The sequence below is a fragment of the Cynocephalus volans genome, chromosome X, assembly GCF_027409185.1.
Source record: "Cynocephalus volans isolate mCynVol1 chromosome X, mCynVol1.pri, whole genome shotgun sequence".
In the NCBI taxonomy this organism is placed as follows: domain Eukaryota; kingdom Metazoa; phylum Chordata; class Mammalia; order Dermoptera; family Cynocephalidae; genus Cynocephalus; species Cynocephalus volans.
In genome coordinates this window covers 69,032,815-69,044,063 of record NC_084478.1, presented here as the reverse complement: position 1 = coordinate 69,044,063, position 11,249 = coordinate 69,032,815, and the positions used below count along the sequence as shown (strand labels likewise).

Below are 11,249 nucleotides of genomic sequence, written 5' to 3'. Positions count from 1 at the left end.
TAGGCCAGGATTACCCTGATAACAAAACCAGTCAAATGCATGCAAAAAAGGAAACTTATAGACCAACATCACTTATGACTATAGATGCAAAAATCCTCAAAAATACTTACAGATTAAGTCCAGCATCATGTTAAAAAGATTATACAACACGAGCAAAAGATTTTTATCCCAGGAATGCAAAGGTGACTCGACATACAAAAAATCAACCAGTTTAATACACCTCATTAATAAAATGAAGGGAAAAGGAACATGAAAATTTCAATTGATGCAGAAGACTAAATTTGCCAAAAGAAGCGCAAGTCTTATACACTGAAAATTGTAAAATACTGCTGACAGAAATTAAAGAAGATCTGAATAATTGGAGAGACATTCTCTGCTTATGGATTCAAAGAAACAGTGTTATTAGGCAATTCTCCCTGAATTGGCCTACAGATTCAACACAATCTCTATCAAAATTCTAGCAGGGCTTTCTGCATAAAATGGCAACCCGATTCCATATATGGAAAGTAAAGGATCTAGAATTGGCGAAATAATCTTGAAAAAGAAGAAAAATGCTGGAAGACTTATACTACCCAGTTTTAAAACTTTTTATAAATCTACAGTAATCAAAACACTGTATTACTGGCATCAGGACAAATAGTTCAATGAAATAGGTTTGAAAGTTCAGAAACAATCCCGTATATTTATGATTAATTAATTTTTTTTAAACAAAGATGTCAAAGCAATTCATTGGGGAAAAGGGTAGTCTTCTCTATAATTACGCTGGCACGGTTGGACACCCACATTGAAAAAGACAACTTTAGACCCTTCAAACCACGCACAAAAAATGAACAGATTGTAACTCTAAACGTAATAGCTAAAACTATAATTCTTTTAGAAGAAAACATGGAACCAAATCTTCATGACCTAAGGCTAGAGAAAGATCTCTTTCATAAACACTAAAAACACAATCCGTAGAAGAGAAGAATGATACATTGTGCTTCACTAACCTCAATACTCCTACACTTCAAAAGATGCCATGAAGAAAAAGGAGACAAGCCACAAACTAGTAAAAATACTTGCAAATCATGTATCTGATGAAGGCTCGTATCCTAAATAGCACGTATAAAAAATTCTTACAAAAAAATAGCAAAAAGGCAAATAAACCAATTTAATAATGATTGAAAGATTTTAATAGACATTTAACCAATGAAGGTATATGAATATCCACTAAGCACAGAAAGGAAGCTCATTTTTATTCATTAGGGAAATCCAAATCTAAGCCAAGTTACTCTCACTAGAATGACTGTAATCAAAACTACAAAAAATAAGAGGTGTTTATAAGGATGTGGAGAAACTGGAATCTTTATACATTGCAGGTGGGAATGTAAAATGATGCAGCCACTTTAGAAAACAGTTTGGCATTTTCTTATATTTTCTTAATATAAATTTACCACATGGCTGTGCTTCTAGGAATTCACTCAAGATAAATGAAAACATATGTCCCCATAAAGACTTGCTGATGAGTGTATGCAACAGCATTAGTCTTCATAGCCCCAAATTAAAAATAGCCAAATGTCCGGCCGAGCCCATGGCGCACTCGGTAGAGTGCTGCGCTGGGAGCGCGGCGACGCTCCCGCCGTGGGTTCGGATCCTATATAGGAATGACCAGTGCACTCACTGGCTGAGTGCCGGTCACGAAAAAACGACCAAAAAAAAAAAAAAATAGCCAAATGTCTATAAATCTGTGAATGCATAAACAACAGTAAGTATAATCCATACAAAATGCTGTAGAGGAATAAAAAGAACTGAGGACTGAAACACGCTACAACCGCATGGAAGTTCCTCAAACAATTACAGATAAATCTACCATATGACCCAGCTATTCCACTGCTGGGAATATACCCAGAGGAATGGAAATCATCATGTCAAAGGGATACCTGTTCTCCAATGTTTATTGCAGCACTATTTACAATAGCCAGGAGTTGGAACCAGCCCAAATGTCCATCATCAGATGAGTGGATAAGGAAACTGTGGTATATCTGCACAATAGAATTCTACTTCGCTATAAAAAAGAATGAAATACTACCATTCGCAACAACATGGATGGACTTAGAAAAAATTATATTAAGTGAAACAAGTCAGGCACAGAAAGAGAAATACCACATGTTCTCACTTATTTGTGGGAGCTAAAAATAAATGAATAAATAAGCACACAAACAAAAAAAGGGTGGGGGAAGAAGATACAACAATCACAAAAATTCCTTGAACTTGTTAAGACAAGTGAACAGATATGATGTAGTGGGGGAGAGGGGAGAGAGGGAGCGGGGAAAGCGGAACAGGTAAAGGGTCACAAAAATCAACTAAAATGTATATCGAGCAGTTAAAATTAAAAAAAAAAAAAACCATAGTTGAAACTCATAAACATGTTGATGAAAGAAGCCACACACAAAAGATGAAATAGTGTATTATGCAATTTATATGAAAGGGCCTTAAAAGGCAAATCTATAGAGACTGAAAGTAAATTAGTCATTTTCTGGGACTGGGGGTGGAAATGGAGATTGTATGCAATTTGGAGGGATGTTGGAGATGTTCTAAAATTTGATTTTGATGATAGCTGCAAAACTTTGTAAATTTGTTACAAATTGTCAGTAGGACACTTCAAATTGTTAACTTTTATGGTAAAGAAATTATACCTCAAAACTGTTTTAAAAAGAAACAAAATTAACCCAAATAAAGAAGAAGAAAGGACATCATAAAGAGCAGAAATTGTTATAATTAATAACATCAAAATAATAAAAAATCAATAAAATGAAAAGCTGGTTCTATGATAAATAAAACTGATAAACCTCTGGCCAGACTGACCAAGAACAAAAGAGAGAAAACACCAAATACCAATATCAGGAAGGAAAGAGGGGGTATTACTACAGACCCTACAGGGATTAAAGAGTAATAAGCTAATATTATGATCAACTCTATTCCCAGATCGAGGATTAAATCCCAGGATTATTTTATTCTAAATGTGCGCAAGACTTGCATAGCAAGCCCCCACTTCGATTATTATCCCAACAACTATCTTTTATTTCCTTCTCTTTTCTCACTAATAGGTTCCACAAAGTTTGTAATCTAATTTTCTCTTCCCCTAGATCCTTAACTTGAGAGATTTCTCAGCTTCTTCAGCCAACTATCTGGTTAATTTAGAATAGTTTTGAACTTGAATCATATCAGTGTTTTAGTTATGTTATGACAAGAAATTTTGCTTTTAACTTTTGTGAGTGGGAGAAAGAATTATGTTTCCAGCTGCCTCCTATATGGTGTAAAGATTCTGAGAAGGATCTCTTGCTGATAAGCAAGTTTGGGGAGTGATCATGCAATAGGGGGCTTAGACAGAGATCTAAACTGAGTCATCTATGAACAGGAATGAGTGAAAAAGCCAAAAGACACAGTGGTTATAGGGAAAAGACTGTATAGCTATCAGTGGGTGAGATTTAATATGTGGAATTAAGTGCTTTTACAAATAAAATCCATAAGTGAGGTTGATGGGGCAAGTCATCTCTGGTTTTCAGGCTCTTTGTCACAGAACTCAGAGAGTAGGAGTTTCTGCTGTCACTCACAGATCAGAAAATTGTAGCAAACTCCACTAATGCTTTGCAGAGCTCTGAGGCAGGTGACTGGTAAGAAAAAACAAAAGCTGCTGCAAAATCCGTGTTTACCAAAGTCAGTGTACAAGCCACTGTAGCAGGAACATTGAAATTCCTGCTGACAAGAAAGTCCAGGGAAAGAAAAAAAAAATGTTTCCAGGTATCCAGCCACTGAGATTCAGGGGAGGAAAAGGAAGTTACTGGAAATGAGTGTTAATTGCAAGGAAAACACAATGTCTATCTCATGACATTTTGGAAAATATAGTTACATGCAAATGTGGGTTTACTGTGACAAGAGCTTCCTTTATAGTGAGCCTAGTGTCTGGTTTGTTTGCTTATTTTAATATGGAATCTTTAAAATAAATATGTTACACTGGATATTTAAAGATAAACAGAACTTTTTTCAACTTCTTCTTATAAAGGAGATATGTTGGCTAACATGAGCAGAGGTTTTGAAATGTGAAAAAACTGAGTTCAAATCCCAGCAAGGGGCCAAGCTGAGCAGGGAGCGGGTGTTAGGACCCTCCTTGGCGGCCCCTGACCAACTGCTAGCTGCTGAGAGGCCTCGTGTCCCGACGGCCAGCCTTCCTTCCTCTGTACTGCCATGGGAATTCAAGGCCTGGCCAAACTAACCGCTGATGTGGCTTCCAGCGCCACCCGGGAGTGTGGCATCAAGAGCTACTTTGACTGCAAGTTGGCCATTGACGCCTCCAAGAGTATTTATCAGTTCCTAATTGCCGTTCGTCAGGGTGGGGCTGTGCTGCAGAACGAGGAGCTGAGACCACCAACCACCGATGGGCATGTTCTACTGCACCATCCGCATGATGGAGAATGGCATCAAGCCCATGTATGGCTTTGATGGCAAGCCACCACAGCTCAAGTCAGGCGAGCTGGCCAAACGCAGTGAGCGGCGGGCTGAGGTGGAGAAGCAGCTGCAGCAGGCTCAGGCTGCTGGGGCCGAGGAGGAGGTGGAAAAATTCGCTGAGTGGCTGGTGAAGGTCACTAAGCAGCACAACGATGAGTGCAAACACCTGCTGAGCCTCATGGGAATCCCGCACCTCGACGCACCAGCGAGGCAGAGGCCAGCCGTGCTGCCTTGGGGAAGGCTGGCAAAGTCTGTGTATACTACGGCCACCGAGGACATGGACTGCCTCACCTTCGGCAGCCCTGTGCTAGTGACACCTGACTGCCAGTGAGGCCAAGAAGCTGCCCATCCTAGAATTCCCTCCGAGCTGGATTCTGCAAGAGCTGGGCCTGACCCAGGCACAATTTGTGCGTCTGTGCACCCTGCCGGGCAGCGACTACTGTGAGAGTATCCGGGGCACTGGGCCCGAGCGGGCTGTGGCCCTCCTCCAGACGCACAAGAGTACCTAGCAGATTGTGCGGCCGCTTGATCCCGAGTACCCCGTGCCGGAAAATGGGCTCCACGAGGAGGCCCAGCAGCTCTTCCTGGACCCTGACTCTGTGGAGCTGACGTGGAGCGAGCCAAATGAAGAAGAGGTGGTCAAGGTCACGTGTGGTGAACAGCAATACCTTGAGGAGAGAATCCACAGTGCTATCAAGCGGCTGAGTAAGAGGCTCCAAGGCAGCACAGAGCGCTGCCTGGATGATTTCTTCAAGGTGACCAGCTTTCTCTCTTAAGCTGAGGCAAGAAGCCAGAACCCAAGGGCTCCTCAAAGAAGGCGGCAAAGACTGGGGCAGCAGGGAAGTTCAAAAGGGGAAAACAAATGTGTTTTCCCCCATTAAAAAGAAATCCCAGCCAGGAAGGTTCCTAGCTGTGTGACTGAGAGCAAGTTATCTACATTTTTCTGAACCTTAATTTCCTCATCAGTGAAATTTGAACAAAGACATCTATGTCACAGGGTCTTTCTGGTAATTAGCAGTAAGATTGCCTTCTACTCACTCCATCAGTGAGTGACGTATTCCCACCCGTGGGTTATGAGAATGGCCAAGCTCATGACACTGAATACTGAACAGATGAGATCGACAGCAGTTTATTAGTCACCTTTATTCACAACCTGGGGAAGGACATCTCATGCCACACAGGGCCACGAGGGGTTGTCCTTGGGAACAGAGTAGACGATCAGGGGCTGTGGGAGGCAGGCCTTGTAGTTATTAAGAGGGTTGGGTGCCCCCTCTTTCCCATGGGGGGATCTGATTGTCTTGTTTGAATAATTTCGTGGGTGGGCAGGGAGGTGAAACCTGCTACTCAGGGATAAGCAGGAACTGTGTCTTGTCTCCCTAATAAGGAGGGTTGTTTGGCTAGGGACCTTATCCATGGTGGGGAGAGAAATTCATAGGTCATTTGAAGCCTTCTCCATTTCACCAGATGGCAAGGCAGCACATAACATTGAGCCTTAATTTTAGGCCTTATACACTTATATACTTATATATAAAGTATCTCATACGCAATTGGAATTTTCTTACAGGCATTGTGGTAATTTCACAAAACAGGCAAGAAAATCTAAAAAACAAGGTCAAGGATGATTCCATCTGAGATGTAGGTTGGTATTGAAAGCTATCAGATTAAAGCTACAGAGAAACTTATAAAGTAAACATCTATTTGGTGTCCTTTCCTAAAGAACATTGGGAACATTTTAAACACAGCTATTTATTGAAGGAAAAAAAATTGGTCCTGAATTAAATAACCTGAGTAGAATGAAATTTTAAAAACCTGCTTTTCCTACAAATAGATTACAAAAGAATAATGTCTGAGTCATAGTCCGTGGTCATAACCACTCTACTTTGGTGCTTGCTGATGAAGCATCTCTTTAGAATAGGCTGATAGTACAGAACACTTTACAAATGAGCAGACAATACAGAAGATATTTCACTGACCATACATTCTGAGGACAAAAATACACTTGTGTGAGTTTTCTGGTTTTCTTTTCTTTTCTTTCTTTCTTTCTTTTTTTAAATCTCAGGAACCGTGACATTTCTGAACCTGCTTGTTGACCCTGGGGAGCATATGTACTCTCAGGGGTACTTGTTCCATGGAGCCTCTGCCTGTCAGTACACACTATCCCTCTGATAAGTAAAAGTTCTCTCTTGATCTTGTTTGGTGTCCTTGGGGGGAAAAGAGCATTAGACCCACCCTCCATGCTTTGAGGAAAGCTTCGGGGTGTGAATTGCAGTGATCTATATGTATACATGGTGCTTGTACTATGTGCCAGACTCTATGCTAGATGTGCCACCTAATTTTGCTTCTATTCCGCCAAGTTTTTTTTCTTTCTTTTTTTATTATACATATTTGTGGGGTACAGAGTTGACTATCAATAGTTGTGTACAATGTGTGATGGTCAAATCAGAACAGTTAGCTTACTCATCATTGCAATATGTAATCATTCTTTTTGCCCGTTAACCAATTTCCCATTATTCGCTTCTCTCTCTCTCCCCTCCCCCTTTCCACCTCTAGTAACCACAGTTCTGTTCTCTCCTTCTAGGAGCTCAAAGTATTGTTATGATTGTTGTTTCTCTCTCTCTCTCTCTCTCTCTCTCTCTCTCTCTCTCTCTCTCATTTTGTTTATTTATGAATTCAGCTCCCACTTATGAGTGAGGACCTGTGATATTTCTCTTTCTGCACCTGCGTTGTTTCACTTAGCATAATTTTCTCCAGTCTCATCCACGTTGCTGTGAATGGCAGAATTTCATTCTTTTTTATGGCTGAGTAGTATTGTGTATATACCTCATCTGCAGCCTTTATGATGCTAGTTTAAGAGGAGCTATGACTCAGTAAATTCAGATAACTACGAGTGAAGGTGTGCCACTCCCAACCTGGTCAGGTTATGATTTTCTGCGCCACATGTTATAAATTATTGCTTAAATGTTGTTTTTAAATTTGTCTTTAGGGAAAGGCTTATGCAGAAATATTCTGGTAATAATAGTACTTATGACTCACGAAGAGTAGATTCAATTCAGGAGTTAGTTAAGAAAAGTAGTAACCATCTTGTTTTACTGGTACACAGAAAGCAGCTAGTTTTGTCGTTGCTGTTACTCTGAACAAACATTCTTTATGCAGCTGTGGGACAGGCACGTTGTTAGCCGCTCGCACATGTCATCCCGGAAAGTCTTCAGAGCTTCTCTCAGTGCACTTATTCCCATTCCCAGTTCACAGTGAGAAATTATGATGCTTAGCGATTAATGGCTTGCCCATGTCTTAGTCCATTTGAGATGCTATAACAAAATGCCATAAACTAGGTAGTTTATAGACAACAGAAATTTATTCTCAAAGATCTGGAGGCTGGGAAGCCCATCATCAGGGTGTATTAGTCCGTTTCCGTTGCTTATAACAAAATACTTGGAACTGGGTAATTTATAAAATAATGAAATTTGTTGCTTACAGTTTCTGAATCTGGGAAGACCAAAGTCCATCTGGTGGTGGCAACAGTGACCCAGGGGTCTCACATTGCAAGATGGTGGGAGCAGAGAGAGCAAGAGAGAGCAAGAGAGAGAAACTTCTCTTCTTTTAAAGCCGTCGGAACTATGTCCCTGCCCACCATTTTTAATCCAATCACCTCTTCAAGGCTCCACCTTTCAATTACCATAGTAGGATTTCCCAACCTCCTAACAGTCACAGTGGGGGCTAAGATTCTAATACCTAAAACTTGGGGAACACAATTCAAGCACCAATGAGTTCTGGGGGGACATAATTCAATCCACTACACAGGGTGCCCCAGATTTAGTGTCTGCTGGGGGCCCGCGTTCTGGTTTATAGACGGTGCTTCCACACTGTGTCCTCACATGATGGAAGTGGCGAGGGGTCTCTCTGGGGCCTCTTTATAAAGGCATTTATTCCACTAGGGCGGAGCCCTCAAGACTTAATCACCTCCCAAAGGCACCACCTCCTAATACCACAACCTTGAGGGTTAGGATTTCACCAGGAGTTTTAAGAGGACACGGACATTCAGACCATAGCAATCTACCCCCAGCTCCCCAAATTCATGCCCTGCTCACGTGGAAAATACATTCGTTCCATCCCAATGGCCCCAAAAGTCCTACTTCAGCATCAACTCAGAAGTCTAAAGTCCAAAGTCTCATCTAAAAATCATCTAAATCAGATATGGGTGAGACTCAAAGTATAATTTATTCTGAAGTAAATTCCCTTCCAGCTGTGAGCCTGTGAAATCAAAGAAGTTATGTGCTCTCAAAGTACAACGGTGGGACAGGCACAGGACAGACATTCCCATTCCAAAAGGGAGAAATAGGCAAGAAGAAAGGAGTAATAGGTACTGAGCAAGTCAAAAATCCAACATGGCAAACAATATTAAATCTTAAGCCTCCAGAATATTCCATGACTCCATACTTTGCCCTCCAGGCTCGCTGGAGAGGATATCCTGCCTTCCAGTTGTGCTGGTGTGGCAGTTTCTCTTCAGAAGCTTTGCCTGCCTATGGCTTTGGACGGCCCTGCCCCCATGGCTTTGATGGGTACAGCCCACACCACAGCTCTCCCAGGTTGCAGCTGCATGCCCGTGGCTCGCCCAGGCTGGAATTGCTTGCTTGTGGCTCTACTGGACTGAGATCGCAGGGGCATCCCTGCCCCCACAGATCCACTAAGCATTGTCCCAGTGGGGCTCTTTGCTGTGACCCTGCCTCCATGATGATTCTCTGCCTGGGCCTTGCAGCTCTCTGGGCATCCTTTGAAATCTAGGTAAAGACAGACACAACCCCATAGCTTTTCTGGGTGGAGCACATGCACACTGGAGCTCACTGGAGCCACACCTGGTGTGCCCAAGGAGTGTGGCAATGGAGTGTGGGGAGCAGAGCCCATGAAGGGTGGTGATGCCTGGCAGCGACAGCCTCTCCTTTGGTATCATTCTGCATCCCAGGCCCTGGCTCTCTGAGTCTGTGATGGGAGGGGCAAACCTTCTGAGGAGGGAATGAGGAGCCCTAATGATCTCCAATATGCCTTCAGGGTCATCCCTCCATTGCTGTGAACAGTAGATCTTGGCTTCTGTCAGATCACTAATTTCTCCATTGTCTTGGTGAATAGCTCCTCATTTCTGTTGAGATGGCCAATCCATACTAATCTCCTTGTTAGTCACCTGGCCAAAACCACGTTCTCTCCCAAACAGGTTTTCTCATGTTTTCCAATATGGATACACTAAGAATTTTCCAAATTTTCAAGTTCTGCTGCTCTTTTGATTAACAATTCTGTCTTCAAATCATTTTTTTTTTCTTTTCACATTTTACTACAAGAAGATAGGAACAAACAGGTTGCTCCTTCGATACTTTGCTTAGAGATTTCTTCAGCCAAATATCCAATGCCATCACTCACAAGGTCTACCTTCCACAAAACACTAGGACAGGAACACAATTCACCTGAGGTTTTTGCTACTTTCTTACAAGGATGATCTTTCCTCCAGTGTCTAGTAGCATGTTCCTCATTTCTAGCTGAGATTTCATCAGAATGGCCTTCATCATCTCTATTTCTACCCACATTTTGTTCATGACCACTTAGGTATTCTAAGATTAAGGCTTTCTCTACAGCTCTCTTCTTTTCCTTTGGAGCCCTCACTGAAACCATCCTTTATGGCCCATTCATGGCAATGAAGGTTTTTGTTAGTGTGCACCTCAAAACTCTTCCAACCTCTACCCATTACTCAGTTCCAAAGTCACTTCCACATTTGTAAGTATTTGTCACAACTGCACTCCTTCTCTTGGTACCAATTTTCTGTCTTAGTTCATTTGAGCTACTATAACAAAAACCTTTGACTGAGTAGCATACAAACAACAAAAAATTATTTCTCACAGTACTGGAGGCCGGGAAGCCCATGATCAAGTTGATGGTAGATTCAGCGTCTGGTGAGTGCCCACTTTCTCTTTCGCAGGTGGCACCTTCTTGTGTGCACACATGATGGAAGGAGTGAACAGTCCTTCTGGAGCCTCTTTTCTAAGAGCACTAATCGCATTCATAAGGCCTCTGCTCTTATATCCTAATCACCTCCCAAGCACACCACCTCTTTTTTATTGAAACATAACTGATTGTGCATATCTCTGGGCTACAGCATTGAATATCAACACCTGTGTGCAACATGTGATGCTAAAATCAGGATAATTAGAATATGCAATCTTATACATTGTAACGATTCTTTGTGGCTCTATACAATTTCTCACTTACCCCCCACCCCCACCCCCGGCTTTCCCAACTTTGCTGGCCTCAGTTCCATTCTCTCCTTTTGAAAGTTCAATGAATTATTGTAATTCTTTCTTCCTTCCTTCCTTCCTTCTTTCTTCACTTATGAGTGAAGACATGCAGTATTTCTCTTTCTGTACCTGGCTTATTTCACGTAACATAACTTGCTCTAAGTTCATCCATGTTGCTGCAAATGGCAGAATTCCAGTTTTTTTTTTTTTTTATGGCAGAGTAGTACTACATCATGCATATATACTACATTTTCCTTTTCGTCCGTCAAAGGACATTTAGGTAGGTTCCAACTCTTGCCTGTTGTAAATAGAGCTGTGATGAACATGGGAGTGCAGGTATCCCATCCACATGATGATTTCCGTTCCTTTGGTTATACACCTCGCAGCAGGATTGCTGGACTGTATGACAGTTCTATCTGTAGCAATTTCAGGAACTTCCGTACTGTTTTACATAAGGGCTTAACTAATTTACAGTCCAACCAACAT

General features: G+C 41.8%; 1 pseudogene; it reads left to right on the top strand.

Annotated features, from left to right (window-relative positions):
* Window positions 1–4,224: 4,224 nt before the first annotated feature.
* LOC134368037 (flap endonuclease 1-like) lies at window positions 4,225–5,395 on the top strand (annotated as a pseudogene).
* Window positions 5,396–11,249: the final 5,854 nt, after the last annotated feature.